This window comes from Anser anser, assembly GCF_964211835.1.
Source record: "Anser anser genome assembly, chromosome: 22".
Taxonomy (NCBI): Eukaryota; Metazoa; Chordata; class Aves; order Anseriformes; family Anatidae; genus Anser; species Anser anser.
The window spans coordinates 3,074,497-3,096,075 of record NC_139743.1 but is presented as its reverse complement, the minus strand read 5'-3'; the positions used below and the strand labels follow the sequence as shown (position 1 = coordinate 3,096,075).

Below are 21,579 nucleotides of genomic sequence, written 5' to 3'. Positions count from 1 at the left end.
AGGACAGAGCTGCAGGCAGTAGCTGTTGCGCGGGGTCTCTGTGGCAGACCTGCGTCGTGTTCTCAAGAGCGGGCGATGGAGAGGGGCAGCGTGCCCGGGGACGAGCGCCGCGTGTGGATGAGGCTCCGGGGGCTCGCTGGGTTCAGGCTCCTTTCAAGATTTCCACCTCGCACTTGTGCTGTAGGAAGCTCTTCTCTGCTCTTGAAACAGCTGCTTGAGCCTTTCTGCTACTGTCTTTCCCCAGCTATGCTCAGTACCTAGCAGCCAGCCCAGCCCCGGCAGCCAGTTTAAAGCAGCTCAACTCTTTGGTGGAGAAAAGAGGTGTTTGACAAACGCTTGTGCTTCAGATCTTAAAAATTTAAGGTCTAGCTAGTCTGGAAGATATCCTCACTGAAAGGTATTCAATTTTTCAATTAAAGAAGCCAAGTAGGTGTACTTCACATTTTTCAAAACCGTTTTTAGTGAGAGCTGCTCAAACTCTGGCTAAAACCCAACGCTGCTGCTCTCAGCAGGTCCAGGGGCTGCATCTTAGCTGAATATGTCACATTTATTATTGCATCTTAGCCTTTCTAATCGATACATTAACTTCCTCTCCTATTAGCTGGTTTGTCTGGGTTACAGAAGCGTGGGAGCAACCAGAAACACAGGGGTTTCTGCTGCCGTTTGGGCTATTTGCAGCGAGGAGCCCATCTGCACGTGGCAGGCAGCCCTCTGCCCTCTGCCTTCCCATCTGTGGAGCCCCTCCTTGGGGGATGAGGGGCTGGAGGGGCCGCTCGGCCCCGTGGCACCCAGGAGCTGTGCTCACTGATGCTGGCACTGCCTGGGTGCCACCTCATCCTGCCAGCAGGCTCCAGCCCCGCGCAGGGCGATGCCGCACAGCCAGTCCTCGCGGGGAAGGGCAGGGCTGGCTTCCAGCCCCTCAATCAGCTCAGCAACAAATAGAGGCCCCCTGGGGAACGAAACCTAGCACGTTCCAGTCCTTTAACCCATGGTGATATGTCACTGATCAGCACAATTGGTTCTAATAGCTCCCCAGGTAGATTCAGGAGAGCAACGAGTTGAACATAAAAATCCCTTTATTATTGCCATTTTGCTTTTATATACCCATCAAGCTTTCATATTTAATCTCCTACATCACAATAGCTGATCATTTTTAACATTTGACATTGATAAAGTGCCCGCTGCTATTATTCTGACATACTATAAAACATTACACCCATTTGCAATAGAAAAGGCAAAGAATCAATACTCAGCCCCATTTTCCAGCTCGGCAGTAAATCACAGAGAGCCTAACAAATTGTTTTAAATATAAGCACCTTCAGAACCAATAAAGAATCCAACCAATCCCTGTCCATTGTCATATCTGTCAAACATCCTTTCTGTTAAATGGGCATGTGGGTGTTCATCCAAAAAAGGCCACGTTGTTCCCCCAGAAGAAAGTCTTGTGGAGTTTGGAGGTGGGCAGCTCGGGGTACTTGTTGCAGGATGCTCCGTGAGTTTCCTTGAGCATCTCGTCTGGGCATCAGGTGATGCCTTGCAACTTACCTCTGACAAAGCTGGAGATGATTAAGCCCGTAAGTTAAACGTGATTCAGGAGGTGAAGTACTTCACCCCATGACACAAAAGAGCCAAACCAATGCCAGATCCCCAAGCAAAACCAATCGCTCCCAATTCCCACCTGTTCCACAGCTGGGCTGCAGAGTTGGTCCTTTCTGGAGGTGTCCCAGAAAATCTCCCTGGATTACTGCTGGGCTTTTTTAAGCTGCTGGAGAAAAATGAACCTGCCGTAAGCGTGGGTGCCTGCGTGTCCCCTGGGCATCTCTCCTCGGGCAGCAGCAGGGCTCAGAGTGGGCTGGGGGCTGCTCAGGATACCTTCGGGTGCGCAGTCCTGCTTGCAGAAGCGTCTCTGTCAGACTGAGGGCTGAATTCCCCAGCAGAGTAAGTTACTGCCTGAAATTTTGTACGCGGTTGTCCCTCCTTGTCAGCTCCGTAAGCTTATTAGTCCCTGGGTTTACTGGCGCGTTTGCTTAGCAGTGAGTTGTGTGCGTCCCTGTTTAACCTCCGCCTATCCATCTTCTCCGTGTGCACCTCAGAGCGCAATCACTGCACGGTGGGCACTTAGTCACAGAAAGGTAAAACAAAAAAAATCCACATCACTTTAATGTCTGAGATAATGTAAACCTTGCGTGCATAGTTTAAAAAATGTTTTCAGCACGTATGCTGTCAAATAGCTCCTAAATAATACAGTTTACCTGAGTTGACTGATTTATAGGAACCTGGCTCCGAGACCCCAAGGACGACATTTTAAACACATCTTCCTTTCATTTGCAAGGGATTAAATGAACATGTTTTGACAAGATTGATCATATGGAGGTTCAGACTATTTCTCTCCGTGGCTCCAATGTATAGCTTGTAGAACTGATAGAATATTATTGTGTCTCATTAAAGTAATGCATGGCTGGCAGCTGCTGCTGCATGCAGGAGAATAATGCGGGGAGGAGTTCCCGAGCAGCCGGGCTGCACCAGCCTGCAGGAGGCTCCGGCCGAGGAAACGCACGCGATGCAGCTCCTCATCGCTGGCTCCTGCGTGACCTTCCTCAGCCTCCCACAGTGATTCGCTTTGTCCCTTATTAGACATTTATTTAATGTGTGTTCCTCAATGTTGGCCTCCAAAAGCATTGCTTGGAGCTAAATCGTGCCATTAACATCGGCTGGGAGTAGGAGACGGATTCTAATTCCTCTGTTTCTCTGCAGGGAAGTTATTCCCTCTTTAACAATAATGTTCATATTATTCTTGCCAATAACTAAATTACAGGACGGGCAATGCCCACTAACGTCTGTTGGTGCTTACAGTGATGTCTGAGGAGTCCAGTTTTGTCTTTTAGGCCCTTATTTTGCAAAATATTCTGCTGTTTGGGGCACCGAGCCTTGTTGAGAGAATCAGATTTGCCCCTACAAGATGAGGGGTGTTGGAGTTCATATTCATTTCAATTTCATTAACCTCATGGTCATTGTTTTAGGCTGTCCACCCTCCTTAGCTTTAGGGGGAAAAAAAAATCTTTACAACCAGAAAAAAACATCTTTAAGAAATGAAGCTTTTGAAGAATCTAATTTGCTTGTTCTTGCTGCAAATTGCGCCATGACATTTAGGGAGACTGGCTTGCCGTCCTCCTGGTGGAGGGGGAATCTCAGTTCTGGCTGTGCCCCGGCTCCTGCCGGGATGTGCACGGTGGTGCAGGCTGAGCGTCTCCAACCCCCACGCAGGGTTAGTGACACTTGTAATGTCTCATCAAGGTGCTGCATTTAAAGGCAAGAGCTTGGCATCCCTGGTGCCATGCTGGATGCCTGCCCTCGAGCACGGCTTTCCGTGCGAGCTTGGCTGCGATCAGCTCTCACACTGTTTTCTGTTAAACTCCTGCCAGCACCAGCAGGAGCCTTGGGAAGGGAGTCGGAGCATCTCGGGAAGGCGAGACAGCTGCTGCGACAGGCTGAGCGCAGAGGAGGGGATGCCCCTCGCAGGGGACCCTCTGCTGGGGGGCAGTGGGGGGCCGGCAGCACCACCAAGCCCCCCGCAAGGCCCCCCACAGGGCTCAGCCGGCTGGGGGAGGCTGCGCAGCCCCGCAGGAGAGCCCGTGGAGGAAGGCTCCGTCCGGGGGTCTCCGTTGTGGGGATTCTCGTGTGTCTGCAGCTGGTCAGCGAGTACTCCAGGTACCCGTACGCTGTTCCCCTGCTTGAGGTAGGGACGAGGAACTGGCTGTGCACCAGCCTCCTTCCCACCTCTACCTGGCCCACCTGGAGCTTCGCTGAAATTAATTTGCAGCCAAGAACTCTCCCTTTGGGTTGGAAAGCAGAGCCCTGCTTCATCTGTGAGCTGAATGCGTAGCTACCAAAAGGTTCTGCGGGGCCAGCCTGGTGCCCGTCCATCCTGCACGCCTGGTGCTTTCCTCTGCTGCTGAGTCACGGCCATTCATTGCGCTGCCCCTAGGCAGGCAGCCAGATCCAAGTGGGAGAGGACTTCTCTGCACTGCTCTTGGCTTGTAGACATGACTTATCTCCTTCCTGGCTCAGCCCGGGCTTGGGAAGCTGTTGCCCCTGGATGGCAGGTGAAGACAGAAATCTTCTAGGTATTTGCTGGCAATTTGCATTCCTGAATTATGCATGGGTAGAAAAAACAGAAATAAAGTACAAGGAACAGGAAATCATTGTGGTGTTTTTAATCTGAAAGGTGAGATCGAACCGCTGTTTGTAGGCTGCCTTTAATGGACCCTCAATTGGTAATTAGTGTTATGTTATCACATATCTTTAATAGAATATTGATGCCTTTGGCAGAGATATAATCCCAGTGTCAAGAGTAATTCCCCTCTTTCCAGTGTGTTGCACTTATTACACGCAGGCCTAACAGAGTCAGTCGTGAGGCTCGGCTGATGCATCCCAAATCAATTAGATGCAGCACTTCACCACAAGTGACTTACAGCACGTCAGAGAAATGCATATTAATGATTTGCTTTGGGAGCACGAACTGGCAGGGAGGAAGTACCAGCTTTGTCTGACTACCACTTGCTCTTTGTTTTGGTTCAGGGAAAGCCTTTGGGATTGCAGACTGCTTCCTGGATTGCTTCCCCTCCCCACAGCTGATGCTTTTGGGATTGCAGGCTAAGGTGCTGCAGGAGTGGGACTTGCTTCAGGAAGGCAGCTTAGAGCTGGGGCCCCCTGGGGCAGCTCCGTGGTGGTTCTCTCTGCAAGGGATCTGCAGGGATTTCTGTGCCCCAGCCAAACTCCCAGGCATCTGCCCTCTGTGTTCCCTCATTGCCAGCTTGGGATAAGCATCCCAGTACTGTGCAGGTGTCCTCTGGAGCCCTTCAAGCATGGGGTGTGAGGGGGCATGAGGACACTGTCCCTCTTTTCGGCAGCAGCTGGAGAGGGTGGTGAAGGAGGACTGAAGCACAGCTTGCTTACAAATTCCTGGGCTCTGTGTTTCTGTGCTAGGGCATCGTATTTTCAGCAAGCTCTTTGCTGCCATGTAGCCATCCTGGCTGCCGTGGAGAACCACTCCACACCGCTGTGCAGGAGCATCAGCGCAGAGCATGCACCTTCACAGCAGGTACAGCGAAGCCAGACAAAGCTCTTGATTCATTTATCAAAGTGCTTTCAGTTTCCATTTGAAAGCAGCTGAAACAATAATAAATACTAAGCACCGAAAGTTAATCTCTATCCACAGCATTGTAATAAATGAGAAGTTAAACAAAAATCAATGCAGACCTGTTAATTCTGGCCGGCTCCTGAGCTCTCAGCTGAGCTCAGCTCAGCCCTGGTGGGACTCCCGTGTCCAGCCCCTTCCCTCCGGCATGGGCATCCTCTCCCACAGCGTATCCTGGGACAGGGAAACTCCATCATTTTCATGTTCATACCCAGAGCTGGGGAGCTAGACCTTCACGAGAGCCTTTTACTCGGCTGGAGCCTGAGAGAGGTCTTATTTGGGAATGAGAATCAGGCCCTTGAATTATTTAGCCAAGTTCATTGTATTTCTTGTAGTTCAGCACTATTGTAAGAATTGCTTAATGAATCGCACACTGGCTCTTCCTGATGTGCACGCACAGTGGCACGTTTCAGAAAGATAATGCAATCTTCCAGCAACCACTTCTCAAATGACAGCAAAGGGAAATTGGGATCAATACTTCCCCTGTTATCTCCATCTGCTAAAGACTTTGGTGTTCCTGGATCTGGGAGCTTGCTGCTCGCAGCGAAGCTTCCCCTCGCCTTGGTCACAGGAACGAAAGTCAAACCCACCAGAGCCCTCGTTTCCTCTGCTTTCTTCAAGGATTTCTCAGCCATCTTTCAAGGGCACTTGCAGCCCACAGGGTGGAGGACTGCAGACAGCATCCTTCAGCCTGTCTGATCACAGCGATACCACGGCTCCGCTGTGCCCGGGGAGGCTTTCTGCAGGGGCTGCATCTTAAAAGCTGCACTGAACCCTGTACTCTGAAACCTGTACTCTGCTCCCTAAGCCCACAGATGTGTGGCGAGGTCCCTCGTGGGACTGGAGCTGTTGTTTCCCCCCCGGGATGGCTCCTCCATCGCCCTCGTGCCGGGGTGGCACTCACAGCTGTGATGGATGTGTTTGTGGGAGCGGTGCTGCGTCCCAGCGGAGCGATGTTGTGCATGTTCCTGGTACATCGTAATGTCAAATATCAATCATGCATGATAAACACAGTTTGAAAGCAAAGGACACTTCAGAAGGATGAGAGAGGAATTTCAGGATTTATTTGGTTCTGATGGGTGCCCGGTGAGGGCCAGGTCCTCCCCCGCAGGGTGGTGCGGGAGAGGTGCCAGCCTAACAGCAGTTCCTGGAGGCACTGCTGTTCTGTGCAAGCCCAGCACTTTGATTTCCCCCTGGGACAAAAGAATTGGATTGCTGCAGAAACTGCTGTACCGAGACAGCCATAAACAACATCCCACACTTGAGATTGATACCAGTAACCCCAAGCCCTGGAAACGTCTGCGCTGGCAAAGCATTTCTGCAGAGCATTTCAGGACAGAGAGGACTCTCCTTTCCACAGGACCCTAAAAGTCCTTCCCTCACTTTGTTCTGGCTCTCCCTTGTCCCCCCGCTTGCCTCCACCAAGGGGAGCTGCAAACCCGTCTGAGAAGGAAGGATGGTTCCAGCTTTGGGCTCTGGAGCTGGGCCTCCTGTTGCCTCCCACTGCTCTTCCCCCTTCTCTCCTCGCCCCAGGACACCCCAGAGCCGTGGCTTCGTGGCCCCTGGGCAGCCCGTGCTGCTGCCCTTCGAGCCCAGCAGTGCCCCTGGGAGCCCTGCACAGGGAGCAGAGCCTGGCCAGAGACGTGGACAAGGGTGAGCTCAGCTCCCTGCAGCCCTGGCACGGCCCCGTGTACGCCGAGGGTAAACTGGGCTCCTTGCTTCCAGCTGAGGTGGATTGCAGGCTGCTGCCTGGCTTCGCATCCCTCACCCAGGAGCAGTGAGTGAAGGGTGCTGCGTGGGTGCCTCCGCCAACAGCAGCCTGCACCGGGCTGCCCGCGGGCACCTTGTGCTGGAGCGGGCACGGTGAATCTGCTGGTGCTCTGCTGCTTCCATCTGCACGGCTCCCTGACTTTTTTTTTTTTTCCCCCTTTTGGTGCTTTCAGCCTCAATTAAGTAAAGTAGCTTAGTATGTGCCTACATTACAAGCTTGGTCCCATTGACATTTACACTTAAGTGTGTTTTGTTTTGTGTATTTTTTTTTTTTTTTTTTTAAGCACCATACTGTAGGGAAGCTTTTAAATAGCCTTGTTTCCATTTTGTTGCATGTCAGTGCTGATGACAAGGTACAAAACTCTCTGGGAGACGGAGTGAGGAAGTCCACGTGTGCACATGCTGCAGAACCTGCTCCTCTTCCTACAGAAACCTGCTTTCAGTAACTCATTTGCCTCCTGTGTTTTCTGCAAAACTCCGAGGTATGTTGCCCAAGCTCCATGTATAAAAGAGGAAAGCTACAAAAATGTCGCAGCCACGAGCTCTGAAGCTAAGCGTGCTGGAAGTGTTTGCACCACTGCCTAGCACCCGGAGCAGGTACAGCATGAGCCATGTGAGCGTGGCAATGGGCTGGTCTCCTCCAGGAAGCACATCCACGCAGGAGGTGCTCTCAGGGCTGTGGGCAGCTGCCACCAGCGCCTGTGACATCCCTTGGCTGCTGTGGCAGGAGCAGGAAAGATTTGATCCATCGCTTTTAAATAAATCCCGGAGCTGGGACACGGCGCACGGGAGTTGCCATCAGGCTATTTCTGCTTAAGAATTCTCCCCGTGAGTTTCAAAGCCTGGATGTATTTAACTTTTAGCAAAACACCGGCAATCAGAAATCTTTTCTTCGTAGACACAAAAGCATCAGCACCGAGGTCTCCCAGATAATGATGGCGATGCACATTAGCATATATTTTCTTGAGAACTGAACTGTCATAAGGCTAGCCTTGAAAGCTATTCAGAGTATTTACAGCTTTTATGAGGCCCCCCGGGAGAGAATAATCTTAAAGTACTGCAGACACTGCTTGGAAGAACTGTGAAAAACATTCAATTTAGGAACAATTTTGTCTCCATCTATCTATTTTTTGTCAGCACTTGCTCCTGCCACAGGTTGTTTCCCAACCCAAAGCCTGGGTCTCTTCTGCTGTAGCAGTGGGTCACAGCAGAAGTGGCTCTGATGTCCCAGGCAGGGAACAAAGGGTTTGTGGAGGGAAAGAGCAGTGGTGGGTGAAAAGCTTCAGGAAAGAAAACAGTGTTTTCATGCAAATACCTCTTTGGAAATAAGAAAGAGAGGAAGAGAAATACAAGAAGATAAAGCAGCCGAATTGTCTCTAAACAGTGTGTTTTCAGTTTTCCGGGAGGCATCAGTGGATTTCTGAGTCTACCCGAATGCATGTGTCGTGTCCTATTACCCCATCCTCAGGATGCTGTAACCATGTCAACCAGAAAGGAAGAAAAAGAAAGGGGAAAAGAAAAAAAAAAAAAAAGGGAAAACAGCCTGAAACCCACTATCCTTTTGGATTATGCAAAACACATGAGTACCTGATCCAGCTTTCTAAATTACAGGGTTTTACAGCTTTCTGTTTATAGTGGGATGTCACAAATTGTAATGATCTGCTATATCATTATGGGAGCAGATGCCAAACTTAGATCTCTAAATGTTTATAAAAAGACTCTTACTCGCTGTACTGCTGCAAAGGGGTTTCGGAGCTCATTGGCAAGTTGGGAGGACTGGGGGAAGGTTTGCCCAGGGGCGTGCACACATGCAAACACAGCTGCAAATCTGCTTGCATGTGGAGCCCTTCCCACGTGCAGGCGCTGCTGCAAGCCATGGTGCTGTGCCGTGAGGGGTCTGATCCTGCCCTCAATGCTCACCTACACAAGCACGCTGGTCGAACCTGCACACCCTTAGGTGTGATCTGCTAGCTACAGTGTGGGCCCAGGTGGCAGTAATTCAGCAAATACGAGAGTAAGGACATGAAGAGCCCAGGACCTACTGAATGGTTACCGCGAGCCGCACGTATCCGGCACGTACTCGTGCAAAAATGCCTACCCAATCCCGAAGTTTCACTGTCCTATTATTTAATTAAAGCTGCACTGCAACAGTCATTACTTGATTCTCATTTTTTCTATTTCTTGAAGACCTGAGCGCAAAGCAGAAACAATCCATTCCAGCTGTGTTCCCTGTAAGTAAATGAAAACAGCAAGTCAAGAGACTCTGAGCGGCCAGCTTGGACCAAACATAACAGGCAGAAAATTCCTCTAGCTATCTGGAAGATAATTTCTAAGTGGTAACAACAGCCATGGAAATGAATAGCGCTTTAAATGCTGCGTATGGCTGGTGCCGTACAAATACCCCAGCCGAGCAGTTTGTCCCACCTTAGCTGAAGCATAAATCCAGCGTCCAGGGGCGCTGCCTCTGCTGGGCAAGGGGGCGTCACTGGTGTCACTGGTGCTCCTGGCCCTGGGGAACAGGGCTAGCACACTGCTCGTGCTGCTCGTGGACTGGGTGCCAGCACCTGCATCTGCTGTGCAAGTGATGGGAGGCTTATTAAAACAGCAAAATCCTTCCCTGTGTGAAACAACCCAAGAGGAGCACCAGGCAGTGCCCCTCTTTGCAAAGGTTTGCCAAAAAGCAAGCGCGTGTACAAATAGAAAAAGAAATAAAAGAATTCTTGGAGCTCATCTTCTGGGCACAGCAGAGCAAACGGCATGTTTTATTCAGCAAGGAGCAGCTGCAATACCTGGAGCAGAAATTCAGCTTGTTGAGGCCTAATCTAGGTAGATCACTGAAGCTTTGGAGAGTCTAAACAGTCAGAGAGCAGAAGATCTTTCCTTTGTTGTAAGCAATATGCTTCTGCAGACCTGCTGTGCTCATGGCTCCCAGCACAACCAAGTGCATCAGGAGGACACGCAGACCCTGCCTTGATGTGGACTTTCACAATGCTGAGCCCCTCACACGGCAGCCTGGGACTATAACCTCCACAGTCTGCTTTTCACTACTCCAAAACTCCCAAATGCCTCACTTTCAGGCTATGGCATTTCACTGAAACAACGTGCCAGCAGGGACAGGCTATCAGAGAGATACCTGAGGCTGGATTCTGCAGAGACAGGAGATGGATAGATAATGGTGACTGGCAATCACTGGCACTGATTTAGGATAGCAAGCATCCAACATGAGGTCTCAGCAAACGGTGCAATATCTACTTGCAGAAACACCAAGAAAAATCCAGAAGCTTATTCCTGTGATCTCCTTGCCATCTGCAATGCCTCTCCCCCAGCCCAACCTGCAGGGCAGGGCAGGGCCCAGGGGATGTGCTGCTGTTCCCCACACCCAGCTCACACGCTCGAAACCCAGGTCTGGGGCTCTGAGTGTGCTTTGGCTGCTGCTCTGCATCCCGGGAGAAAATTCAGGGTGCATCTAAGCCTGCAGCCTGCTTCTGCTCTTTGAGGTCAGACAGATGAGGTCATGACACGATTTTATTCTCCTTTCTTCTGCGTGCTGGGATTCAGAAGATAAAGTTAGTAAAATTCCTCCTGTTCAGGGCAAAGAGCAGAACTTGCAAGGCAGAAGTCTGGCAAATAAAATCCCTCACGTGCCTGGGACACGAGGCACTCAGGGATGTGCTGAGGCTGGGCTGGAGCGAGGCAGGCGAGACCCCCTGCTCCTGTGGAGCTCAACACGGCACGGAGCCGCCTGTGCCCCTGCCCGTTGGTGCAGGGCCACTGGGGAGACCCTGCCCTTGGTCCCTTCCCTTTCCAGTCCCCAGTGGGTTTCCCCAGGAGCTGAGGGATTCCCCCAGCCTGTGGGAGCACGCAAGGGGCCTCCCCTCTCCCTCACCCAGCTGTGACCTGGGAAGCTCTCACAGTATCACCTTCCTCCATGCAGCCAAGCGAACACAAAGGCAGAGCAGAGCCATCCCCTCGCTCCTTCTCCAGCTCCCAAAGTGCTGACAACTCCGTTCTGAGCCGGCTCTTCAATATTTCATATAAAGCACACACAGAGCCCGGAGTTTCTCTTAGCAATTTCGATCCGAGTTTTTCTATTTTTAAGCTACGTTTGTGTCAGCCAGGGATCAGAGCACGCCGCCCCTGAGCCAGGAGTTACGGAGCGTGGGAGCTGCCCCAAGCTTGGGCATCCCCACGGCTTCGCCTCCCCTCGGCTTGCTGCACGGAGGGGACAGGAGCGTCCTCGTGGGGTGGCTTTGGAGCAGGAAGGCTGCTTGTCCCAGCTCCCGGCCTGCATGCCGCAGACACAGCAGAGGGGCTCGCCAGCACTCCCAGCAAATGGCTCCCAGCGTGAGAAATGATTTAGGGGAGATGGTTTAAAAGTCAGGATGATTAATGCGTGTGACTTCTCTGGCACGCTGGAAATGATAAATCAAGAAGGAATGGGAAAGCAGTGCATAAATTCAGAGGGTGTCTGCTTGGGGCTGCTGTGGGGGAATGCAAGGCTCGTCCTGGGAGGCCCCCATCGTCCTCGCTGCTGGGTGGTGAGGGCGCAGCAGGGCGCCGAGCCGGGGCCTTGCTCGGAGTGCCTGCAGCAGGACATGCGTGTGTACCAGGAGCCTTGCACACACCTGGGGCTCTCCTGGCGGGGGGCAGAGTGCGGTCCCATCCAGATCCCCTGCAGCCTCCCAAAATGGGACTGAATTGTCTGCACTGCAAAGGTTCTGGAGGCATCTTCACGCATCTCCCAGAAACCCAGGAAAAATCTTTGAGGAGTAAGGAAGCAAAAGGCCTGCATGCAGACAGGAAAGAAAGATTTTATTACAAAAATATGCCAGAGAGACTCTTTAATAATGCCATTCATCTTTCTGTCAAATACGTCACACTAATGTAGTGAAAAGGAACCTTGAGAAGATGAATTAAGACTTAAATACATTAAAATGACTTAAGGAATATTTAAATACAATACAATTTTTTTTGTGTGTGTGTGTAGACTTGTTCCATGCAAAAGTCTGTCTGACATTTCACAGGCCGGCACAAAGCCTGTGAAGTATGTGTGCAGCTGTGCATAAGCAATGCCACTTCCAATAGAAGCAAGACTTAAATCAGTCTTTTCTTTGGACCAGAGATAAGCGGGATGCAATTAGCTGGCATGGAACCGTCGCCAGGAGTGAACATAAGAGCTGAATTCCCCTGCAAATCTTCTGCATCCCCACTGCCCTTCGCAAGCAACAGGAAGCTTGAAGAGGGAGGTATTTTGCCTCGGTGCTGGCTGCTTTTAAATTCCAGTCTGCTGGTAACCTTCACCCGAACATTTCCACCTGCTGCTTCCTCCAAAGGGATATGCATTAACAAGGACATATTTATTTTACTGCGTGAAAAACACCACTGTTCTCTCCTTTATCCCAGAAAGAGAAACATATCTCAATTTACAGGCTATGAGGCCACAATTCCGTACAGCCTCTGCTGGAGCACCACGGCTGGGAGCAGCCAGGACAGTGCCCGCAGCTGAGCCCAGCACCAGGGCACAGGACTGCAGACCCAAAGCAGTGCAAGCACACCCTGAACAGGGGGCACATGTTGGCACAGGGGGCGATGCTTGGCGGCCACGCTGGGGACCAGAGCAGGGATGCACCCACGGGACGAGCCCTCTCCATGTCCCAGGAGCAGCCCCGGCAGGTGCCAGCTCCCTGCCCGAGCTAATCACACTGCAAGCAAGCACTGAGGACACACAGAGACCCCCCCCCCCTCCTCCCGAAACACCACTTTTGTTCTGTCTCTGAATGAATAAATTTGAAAAAAAAGAGAGGAGAAAAAAAAAAAAAGAGAGAAAAAGAAAATTGCCTGGAGCTGCTTCTTGTTCTGCAATGTTAGGACTAAAAATAGCTCGGCAGAGAGACTTTCTGCCTATCGGTGCCGCGAGTGGAGCAGATGCCTTCGCCTCCCTCTCAGAGGAGGCAGAGAAGTCTCTGCTTGTGTCTATTTATTTATTTATCTTATGGCAAGGGTCTTGGTTTACTTTTAGTTTGTTTTTGCTTCTCAGCCCTAAGTGCTTCATCAGAGAGAAGCCGCAGAAAAACACCGAGAGTAATTCAGCTTCTAGGAAATAAAAAAAAAGAAGGGGAGCGTTGCCAAAGCACAAAACTCAGTCAGTGCAGGATGCACCACGCTGCAAAAATTGAACTTTCCCTGCCATGCAGTGGTCTTTGAAAGCATTCAATTATCTCCCCGCGCCTATAGAAAATGTTGGAATTGCTTCCCAAAGTCTTTAAAGGCTCGCTCTCCGTATAAAAGACGCGCAGCAGCTCCGTGGCAGGGGAAATTAAAAACCCTCGACAACAATCTGTTTGTTTACCTTGGGAGCAGCGAGAGACCCAGGTTCATCTGGAAACATCCTCGCCTTGTCTGCGTCCGCCCTGCTCCCGGCCACGCGCCCTGGTGAGAGCAGGGCTGGCCTCGGGCGGGCATCGCCCCGAGGTCTTCAGGGGAGGAGGAGGAAGATGAAAGGCAAACGTTCCCCGCATCACAGGGCCAGGGGGGTTGAGGTCGGATGGGTGTAGAGCAGAGAGCAGCGCGCGTGTCCTCACCTGGCACGCTGGCAGCCTGCAGAGCTGCAGCCATCAGAGGTCACCAAGTTAAATGTAGCTGGATTTAGAGGAGCTGCGTAATTTTATGATTAATAATAACATTTGTAACCGTGCATAGAAGACAGAGGGCTAATCATCTCTCATGCTGGAGGTGACGAGCTAATGGCTCTGCGGGTCAGGAAGGGTCCCCCCGCCGCACGGGGCTGCCCGGTGCCCACAGAGGTTGCGGTGTCACCTCCCGCTGAAGGGCAGGACACTGGCTGCTGCCAGGGCAAGATGCCACCCCCGGCAGACCAGTGCACCCGTCAAATAATGTGTTTCTATGTAATTAAACTCAACACCAGTCACCCTTGATTCAAAGCCACCTTGGGAGAGCTGGAGGGTAATGAATCACAGCCTCCGACCACGGCAAGGGATGTGCAGAGCCTCCACCGAGCTCTTCCCAGCCTGGCTTTGCCGACTCGTGACACTCACCCCCAGGCAGTGCCGCTGGACACAGCCTCTGCCCTTCCTGCCACATCCTGCTGGCACGCTTGGGATGCAGGAAAGCAAGGGATGAGGGATTTTCCTCCTGCACAGAAGCCACAGCCCCCCAGACTGGGGAGGCAGGTACCCCTTCCCCAGCAGGGGCAGCAGCCGCTGCTCAGTGCCCCCCGGTTCTGGGGTGCGGGTCCCTCCCTGATGCTTCCCTGCAGCTCCTGGCTCTGAAGCCCATCAGAAAAGCATTTTCTTGGCTGGCCTCCCTGTCCCTAATGCTCGTCTGCTATCACGATGCCGAATTGAGGGCACGGAAATTTCAATGCAGCAGAAGCACACAGCACTGCTCTCGGTCTGGGTGACCTTCTCACTGTCAGAAAACGTATCCTTTCTGAGAGTCTTCTGGCTGCAAACATCTCCCACAGCCAGCTTAAACGAGACAAGAGGCTTTCACTGTATGGGTAATGTCGTTAGGGCAAACTGTTTTTCTAAGATCACAATTCTCCAACTATTAAACTGCAGGTGCAGTAACTCCGGCTTTGTCTCCTCTCCTGGAGCTGGCTATTACCGGGTGCGCTCATTATTATACTGAGCAGAAATCCTTCTGAGTTATTCCAACATATAATACATGTCAAAATGCAGCGATACCCTGTTGCCATGCTGCATGCATATTTATGGTGCATCATCCTAGGGCGGGCAGAGCTGGTGCTGGGCAAGGCCTCATAAACATCACCCTTCTGCACCGTCAGTCTGCCCCACTTTCTTGTTGCTGTCTTATCTTTAGACGTAGTCTCATGCCTGAAATGCAAACTGATGAGTTAACAGATGTGACAAATAACTGGTATATAATTGGTGTAACTTGTCAGAGGCATTCTGGTGCGCTCCTGCTTGTATGTGCTGCAGTCATGCTGCATTTTAGACTACCCTGATCTCCAACTCCTGTCTCCACAGAATATACAGTGAGGATCTGAGCACGCGTACACATACAAGTGCACGGAGAAAGAGAGTGAGAGCTTGCACTTGTCTTTCAGTTCCTAATCAGGACGTGTTATCTCCCTGCCAGCCTGCGCCGCGCTGAAGTTTGGGACGACATGACAGAACGCACCAGTACAACATCATTTAAAGGCATCCTGCTGGGTTCAGATTTGATGCCCACTGTTTCCTGGAATGTGATCCAATATTTGGTGAAAAACTAGCAGATTAGACACTATCCGAAAGCAAATGATTTGCAATAGCCACGAGCAGTTCCCTGAAAATCAGCTTATGATGTGGCTTGGCACACTCGCAGGCTCCCGATGGGGAGGGCAGTGCCCGTGCCTGCCCACGGTGGTGCTCAGGGCTGTGCCAGCACCCCCAGCACCCTTCTGCACCCAGCACTTGGGGCTGCTGAGCATAACGAGCTGTGTGCTGTCCTGCCACCGCCCATGGCCCTAACCACAGTGGTCTTTGCCTTTCTGTCTAGTCTCAGCCTCTCTTCTCCCCATCCCCTTTCCCTTGGCAGAAACCCATTACTGGTTGTGATATATTCTCGGTCAACCTCAGACAAGTTTTCCCCCTTGCCTTTATTTTATGTCCTCTGCAGGATTTCATGAGCTTTAGAATATTTTGCTTCCTTTTCCTACGATGTGTTTTATGAGATTTTAATTATTATTGTTTATTATTATTGTGTTTTAATTGTCTGCTTGGGTCCCTCCATGCTCTTGAGTGAGCAATTTATAAATAACATTATTTTTATTATTACTATTATTTGTATAGCTTTCTCATATCCTTCACATCTCCCCTCTGCCCCTTTACTCTTTTACAGGCCTATATGTTATGTTCCTTTATGTCTCCTCATAAGTCAGACCCTCCAAACCCTCTTGTCTTTGTTTCCACTCGATTTTAACGCTCTTTTGTTTTTCTTTCAGTGAAGAACTGTAAACCACGTTCCCAATGCTGGTGCCGGAGCTCAGCACTGGAGGAGTTCCCCTCGGGGGTAGCCCTGCGGCAGCGAAGGGACCACCCTCAGGCTGCAGCAGGCAGGCAGAGCCCGCAGAGCTGGGTTGGGGGAGGACTGGAGCCCCACAGCCCCGCATGGAGCCCCGCAGCCCTGCACGGAGCCCCACACGGAGCCCCTCACCCAGCACGGGCAGAGCAAGGGTGCGTGCCCAGCTGCGCCCATCGGGGAGCCGCCTGCGCCAGCCAGGGCACTGGGAGCAGCTGAGGCTGTACAGGGGGTGTTTAACGAGGGGTGGTCCCCATGATAAAGAAGCTCTTGGTGCTTCCTCCTCCTTTTCTCCAGTGGGTTTGTCCCAGCTGTAGGGGCTGGTGAGGTGCTGGGTGCTCCCCAGGAGCCTGCGGAGCTGCCAGGTAGGGAAGGGTGCGGGGCTGGGGAAGCAGGGGGTGAGTGCTCCTCCTTGCAGGGGGCTCACACATGCCCAGAGCTACCGAGCTGCCTGGCAACGAAGTCTGGCTGTTTCAAAAAGGTTGAAGCTTTGCAGGTACAGAAATGTGCTCTGCTCCTCTGCAGGAGACCTGGTATCAGCATCTCCCCAAACTGGATACCCCACTGCAAGCTGGGCACCGTGAGCAGTGAGCGTTCCCTCGTTTTGCATTTCTGTATCAGGCCGGAGATGTGGACATCTCCTACCAGAGCCCAAGCCCAGCAGCCTGGGGGTGGTTTAGGTGCAGACGTGACTTTGTGCTGGGTGCCAACCTCCAAGTGAATGTTGTTATTGAAGCCTTGCGGCCAGAAGCTCCCTAGCTTGAGCTGGAGCTCTGCAAAATCAGCAGTTTTGTGGCAGAGCTTTGGCATTCCCTGAAGCAGCCCAGGCTGAGAGCGAGATATCACAAAGGGTGCGAGGAGCTCAGGCAGGTGTGAGCGGGGTGTTGTGCAAGCAGGGGTGTGCGTGTCCGCACGGCTGCCCCTCTGCTCGGGGAGCAGCAGCCGGCAGAGCCTGAGCGGCTGAGTTCATTTCTCCTTTATGCTCATTCTCAATGAATATCTCTGCTAATGAGTTTGCTGGCAGGAACAACTGCATGGACAGCAGTTTTTATGTTAGTGCCTGCTAGAAATGAATTTGAAGCTCATAAAGAGAAGGGTTTTCAACCAAAGCCTGGTGCTGGAGGGGTGCCTGGGAGAGCCACAGTGTCCAGGGCCGAAATCCCCGTCTGGGGTCAGCTATGCAATTACTGGGACAAGTGTGCTGGGGAAGATGATAAAGTTTTGCTTATTGACAACTGGAAAAGGGAAATAGAGGGAAAAAGTGCACATTATTGTTTGCTAGATATCGTTTGCTGAGCTCTACTTTTGTTCTTTTATCAGAGGACTAACCTGCGATAAGCGCCACGCTCCCTCCGCTATCTTGAGCAGCTGGTAGCGGATTCATTTCCCTCCCGAGCACAGGGCTCGCTTCTGGTAGCTCTAATGAGGAGGAAGGCAAATCCAACCTGGTGAGCAAGTGTCTATTACACCTCTCTCGAAGAAAAGATTTTTAGAGCTGGATTAAATGGGTTTGGGGAAAATGTCTTTGGGATTGGAGATACAAATGGCTTTTTGAGCAAAACAAAAGCATTCATTTTTAAAGCCCAAACTGTTTCATTAAACATGTTCAGGCTTTGTTTGTTTATGTCAGAAGTGATAGGCTCGTATGGGCCTGAAAATTGAAAACTTTTAAGTGTTCTATCTTGGACTTTCAATGAAAAAGCAAATCCTTTTCAAAGGTGATATGGAAGAATAAGAACAATTAAAAATTTATTTCCTGGGAGAAAAAACATTATTAGAACTATTGAAAAAAGAAGTTCATGTGTGTATTTTCAGGCAAACTTCTCTCGCCTTTAAAGGGATGAGCTCTCATCTGGTCTGAATAGAATAGCACAGGGGTCCTTTTGTGCCATTTGAAGCTGGGGAAGGGAGTCTGTCTAGGGATGCAGAAATGCTTTGCTAACACCTGACATTTGAGGCAATCTGCCCTTTTCCAAAGGCAAACTCCTTAGAAGTATTTTCATGAGCGATAGAGATAATCAGGCTGAAATCCCAGCTCCCCTGAAATCAATGGACTCTTTTTCAGCCACCTTAATGGGGCCGGCGCTTCTCTCCTAATCTCTGCCAGCGCTGAATTAGCAGCAGCACGGGGTAGAGCTGCCAGGGGATGGGGAGCACGGTGGTGCTGTAACTGTTTGTCCTCGCTCCTTCAGCAGGGAGCTTCCCAAATCTGATGGAAAGAGTGGGGAGAGGGACCTGGGACAGGAAGGAACCTACTGAAGTGATTAACCCAAAGTAATTCCAAGAGCTACAGAGGCTAGGACTAGAAAGAGAATGTGGGCATGCAGAGTAGACAAAGCAAGCGAGGCAAAACCCAGACTTGAAAGACCAAAAGGAAAGACTGACCTTACCCAAAATCAAGGAAAGGTGATGTGAAAGTCAGCCTTGAAGCCGAGTTAATGCTGCAGAGCCACTCTGGAGAGGGAGGATGCTGCTCTGGGAAAGGGTGCGATGTCGTACTTCAAACAGCCTGTCATCTGAGTATCTTTCCTGGATTTCACACTGTTTATCTTACACCCATAGCATGCATGATCATCTGGAAAAAAATAAATGTAGCTTGTGACTGTCTTCAGTGGCTAGAAAATAGTTAAAGGCTGCATGCCTGCCTGGTAATTCAGCAAAAGATTTAAGGACAGGCCGTGACCTCCTTCCAGGGTTGAGACAAGTCAGAGCAGACCTCGGGGCACTGCAGCCTGTGCGGGGAGCAGGGGAGCTCTTTGGTTTGTGCTGCTTGTGAATCTGCAGCTTCCCCTTGCCCGCTGCTCTGTCAGGAGCCTGCGGCAGAGCCGAGCGCGGCACCAGCTCCTCGCTGGCCTGTTAGGGACCATCGCTGCCTTGCTGGGCTCAGCCTGCGGCAGCAGTGGATGTCAGATATGCCTGTGCATGTGTGAAAAGCTGATGGGCTTTTCACAGCATCCTTTTGCTCGTACAGGGCTTGTGGGGCTGGTCGTGCCTGTTTCCCATCTGCACCGCTGTCTGAACAAGCCCTTCCCTGTGCTGGCGTGACACCTCCTCTCTCGGCTCTGCAGTTTTGGCCTCTCCGCTAACAGAAGTGTAATGAGTGCCAGCAATACCTTGTAGCCCTACAAAAGGGAACTCTTGTTCCTTTCCTGACATGCCCCAGATGCGCTGTATTTCCCCGGAGGGTTTTGCATAGGCTGCCGAAGTGCCCAGGGAGATCAGCAGCTCGGCTGCTGGATGAGATGTGTGCTGCATCGCGAAAGGGACAGGGCAGTGCCTGGAGCCGCTGTGCTCTGCATAAAGCAGGCGCCGTGCTCGGAGCGCACGCCACTTGATGGAACATTGGTAGTCAGCGTGCAGCTCCACTGCTGGTGATTTGATCTCGGATGAGGGTCCCGATATAACTAGCTTTGCAAAGCCAAGGCTCTGCAGCCGCACGGGGTTCCCTCTCCGGGGCCACGCTGTAGCTGTGCCCCAGCCCTCTGCTGAGCATGTGCTCATGGGGGAAGCAGCCTCTCTGGGGATGCTCAGCAGCTGACCTGTGCCTGTCCTTAATTACAGACCCAAATGCCCAGCTCCTGCAGGGCCCAGCATCCCCGCTGGACCTCGGGGAGGGATGGATGTGCCTTCGCCCAGCTGCCTTGCTTGGCCTGGAGAGGCTGGCGGTGCTGAGCCAGCGCGGCTCCAGCTGATGTGTCTGCTCACAGAGCCTTTGTAGCTGCCTGGTGGGGACTTGTAACCAGAGAGCTCTCCCGTGGTCTGTTCCTAGGGGGGACTTTGAGCTCTGTTGATAAAAACTCAGCATCTTTCATCCACACGGGCAGTGATTATGCTCCAGCTGGTGAGAATCCCCTTGCCAGGGGAGCAGGATCCACGCCCCACCACGACTGGGCAGAAATCTTTCTTCTACTTAGTGAATCCTTCGGTTTTCGTCCTGTTTCCAAGGGACAATAATCTGCAGAGTGTAAGGTCACTCTCAGCTCTGATTCAGTGGAGAAGGATGAAGAGGAAACATATCGCAGCTCCGTGCTTTGTTCTCCAAGCCCAGGCTGGAGTCCAGGCTGGCTTGGCTGACACCGCCCGTGCAAAGCCTGCAGCTAGCAGCCTATACCTGACCCCTGGTCTGGAGCACAATGCAGCAGATAAACAGTGGTGGGTTCTGGAGGACTGGGCTCTGCAGCTCGGCCAGAGCGTGTATTGATCCTGCTAACAAAAGAAACACATTTAGAACAAGACAAAACTAAGCAGCCCTTTGTAAAGCAAAAGCAGCTGGCTCAACTAATTAAATGTTAAAAATTCCAGCAAGACGAGTGTACCAGAAAATAAACAGGCACTGTAGCCAGGATGGAAAGTGTTGGAAATGATCTATGCATTTTCCTGTCTCTCTGCATGCATTTGTATGGATGCTGGTACTGGTGTAGCCATGCGTTCACATGTCCGTGTTGATGTGCGTTGGTGAGTGTGAGTTTCCATATTGATCCCTGCAGTGGGAAACTGCAGGGATGTGCACCCATGCATCATCCAACGCCTTTCGTGTCTGTGTTCACGTATGCATCTGGCTATGCAGATGAGTGGTTCTTGCCTTCCTGAGCTTGCAGCCAGGCTGCAGGTGTGTGGGTGCTGCGTGCCCCCTGGGGTGCCCACGCCGGTGGGGTGCTGCCTGCGAGGCACGTCTGTCTTGGTGGCGTGTGCTGGGAGGCATTTCCATTAGGCTTTATTTAATGGCTTGGGGGAGGGGGGTAAATATTTGTTGGCAGTGGTTTTGCAAATCGCCACTTTGCAGGGAGGAAATAAGAGCCATCCATTTGTGCTAGCACTATTAAAGATTTTCTATAAAGTGCCTACATTTCCAGTACAGCTGAATGGATTTCATTGCAGAAAACTGTTAGGGCAGAGAAGCACAGTGGAGGAAAATATCATATACTATGATTCACAAACACATAAAAATACCCTTCCCAGTTCGTCTGTTCTTCCGCCACACAACAAACACCTTGAGAGTCATTCTCTAACGTATGGACGCATTTGAAAATGGAAGTTGGATTTGAACATTATTCATTAAGACCTCGGATTAGTTCACTTCTCCGCTTAGCTCCTAAAAGCTAGCATGCCAAGTCAGGCTAAAACACATTTTAAGGCTGTCTTGGTCACAAGACAGCTCTAACAGCCACTGTATTTTTCTACATCAATATTTCTGTATTGAGCTTAAAAAAAAAATAGCTTAATTCCTTGCTCCTTGCGTTGAATTAATCAGATAACTGAATGTAGGTGGAGAAAGAAAATCAACATTTTTCTTGGCAGGCACGTCTAACTTCAAGGGCCATAGCTCTTCCTGCAGACAGGATCACAATGTTTAAATGATAAAGAAAGGGGACGGAGGGTGTCCGTGGGGTGGCTGCCACCTGAATCCCCTGTGGCTGGGAATGGTAACAATCAAGACATTCCTAAAGAGCCAGTAGGATAATTTACAATCAGACGTTGATATGGCAGTTTTTACAAACATATCAACTCCCACCTTGGAAGCATTGTTACTGGGAAGTTATGTTCACTATTTTACTGCCTGTCACACACAC

At 51.2% G+C, this 21,579-nt stretch overlaps 1 long non-coding RNA gene across 1 annotated transcript in view; it reads left to right on the top strand.

Moving 5' to 3' along the window:
• LOC310885284 overlaps window positions 1-21,023 on the top strand; it is a 75,550-nt gene extending 54,527 nt beyond the window's left edge. Inside the window, exons 2-5 of the long non-coding RNA XR_014574675.1 lie at window positions 14,977-16,374; window positions 16,535-16,596; window positions 17,330-17,457; window positions 19,571-21,023. This is a non-coding gene — a long non-coding RNA (uncharacterized lncRNA). The remainder of the gene's footprint in view (window positions 1-14,976; window positions 16,375-16,534; window positions 16,597-17,329; window positions 17,458-19,570) is intronic.
• Window positions 21,024-21,579: the final 556 nt, after the last annotated feature.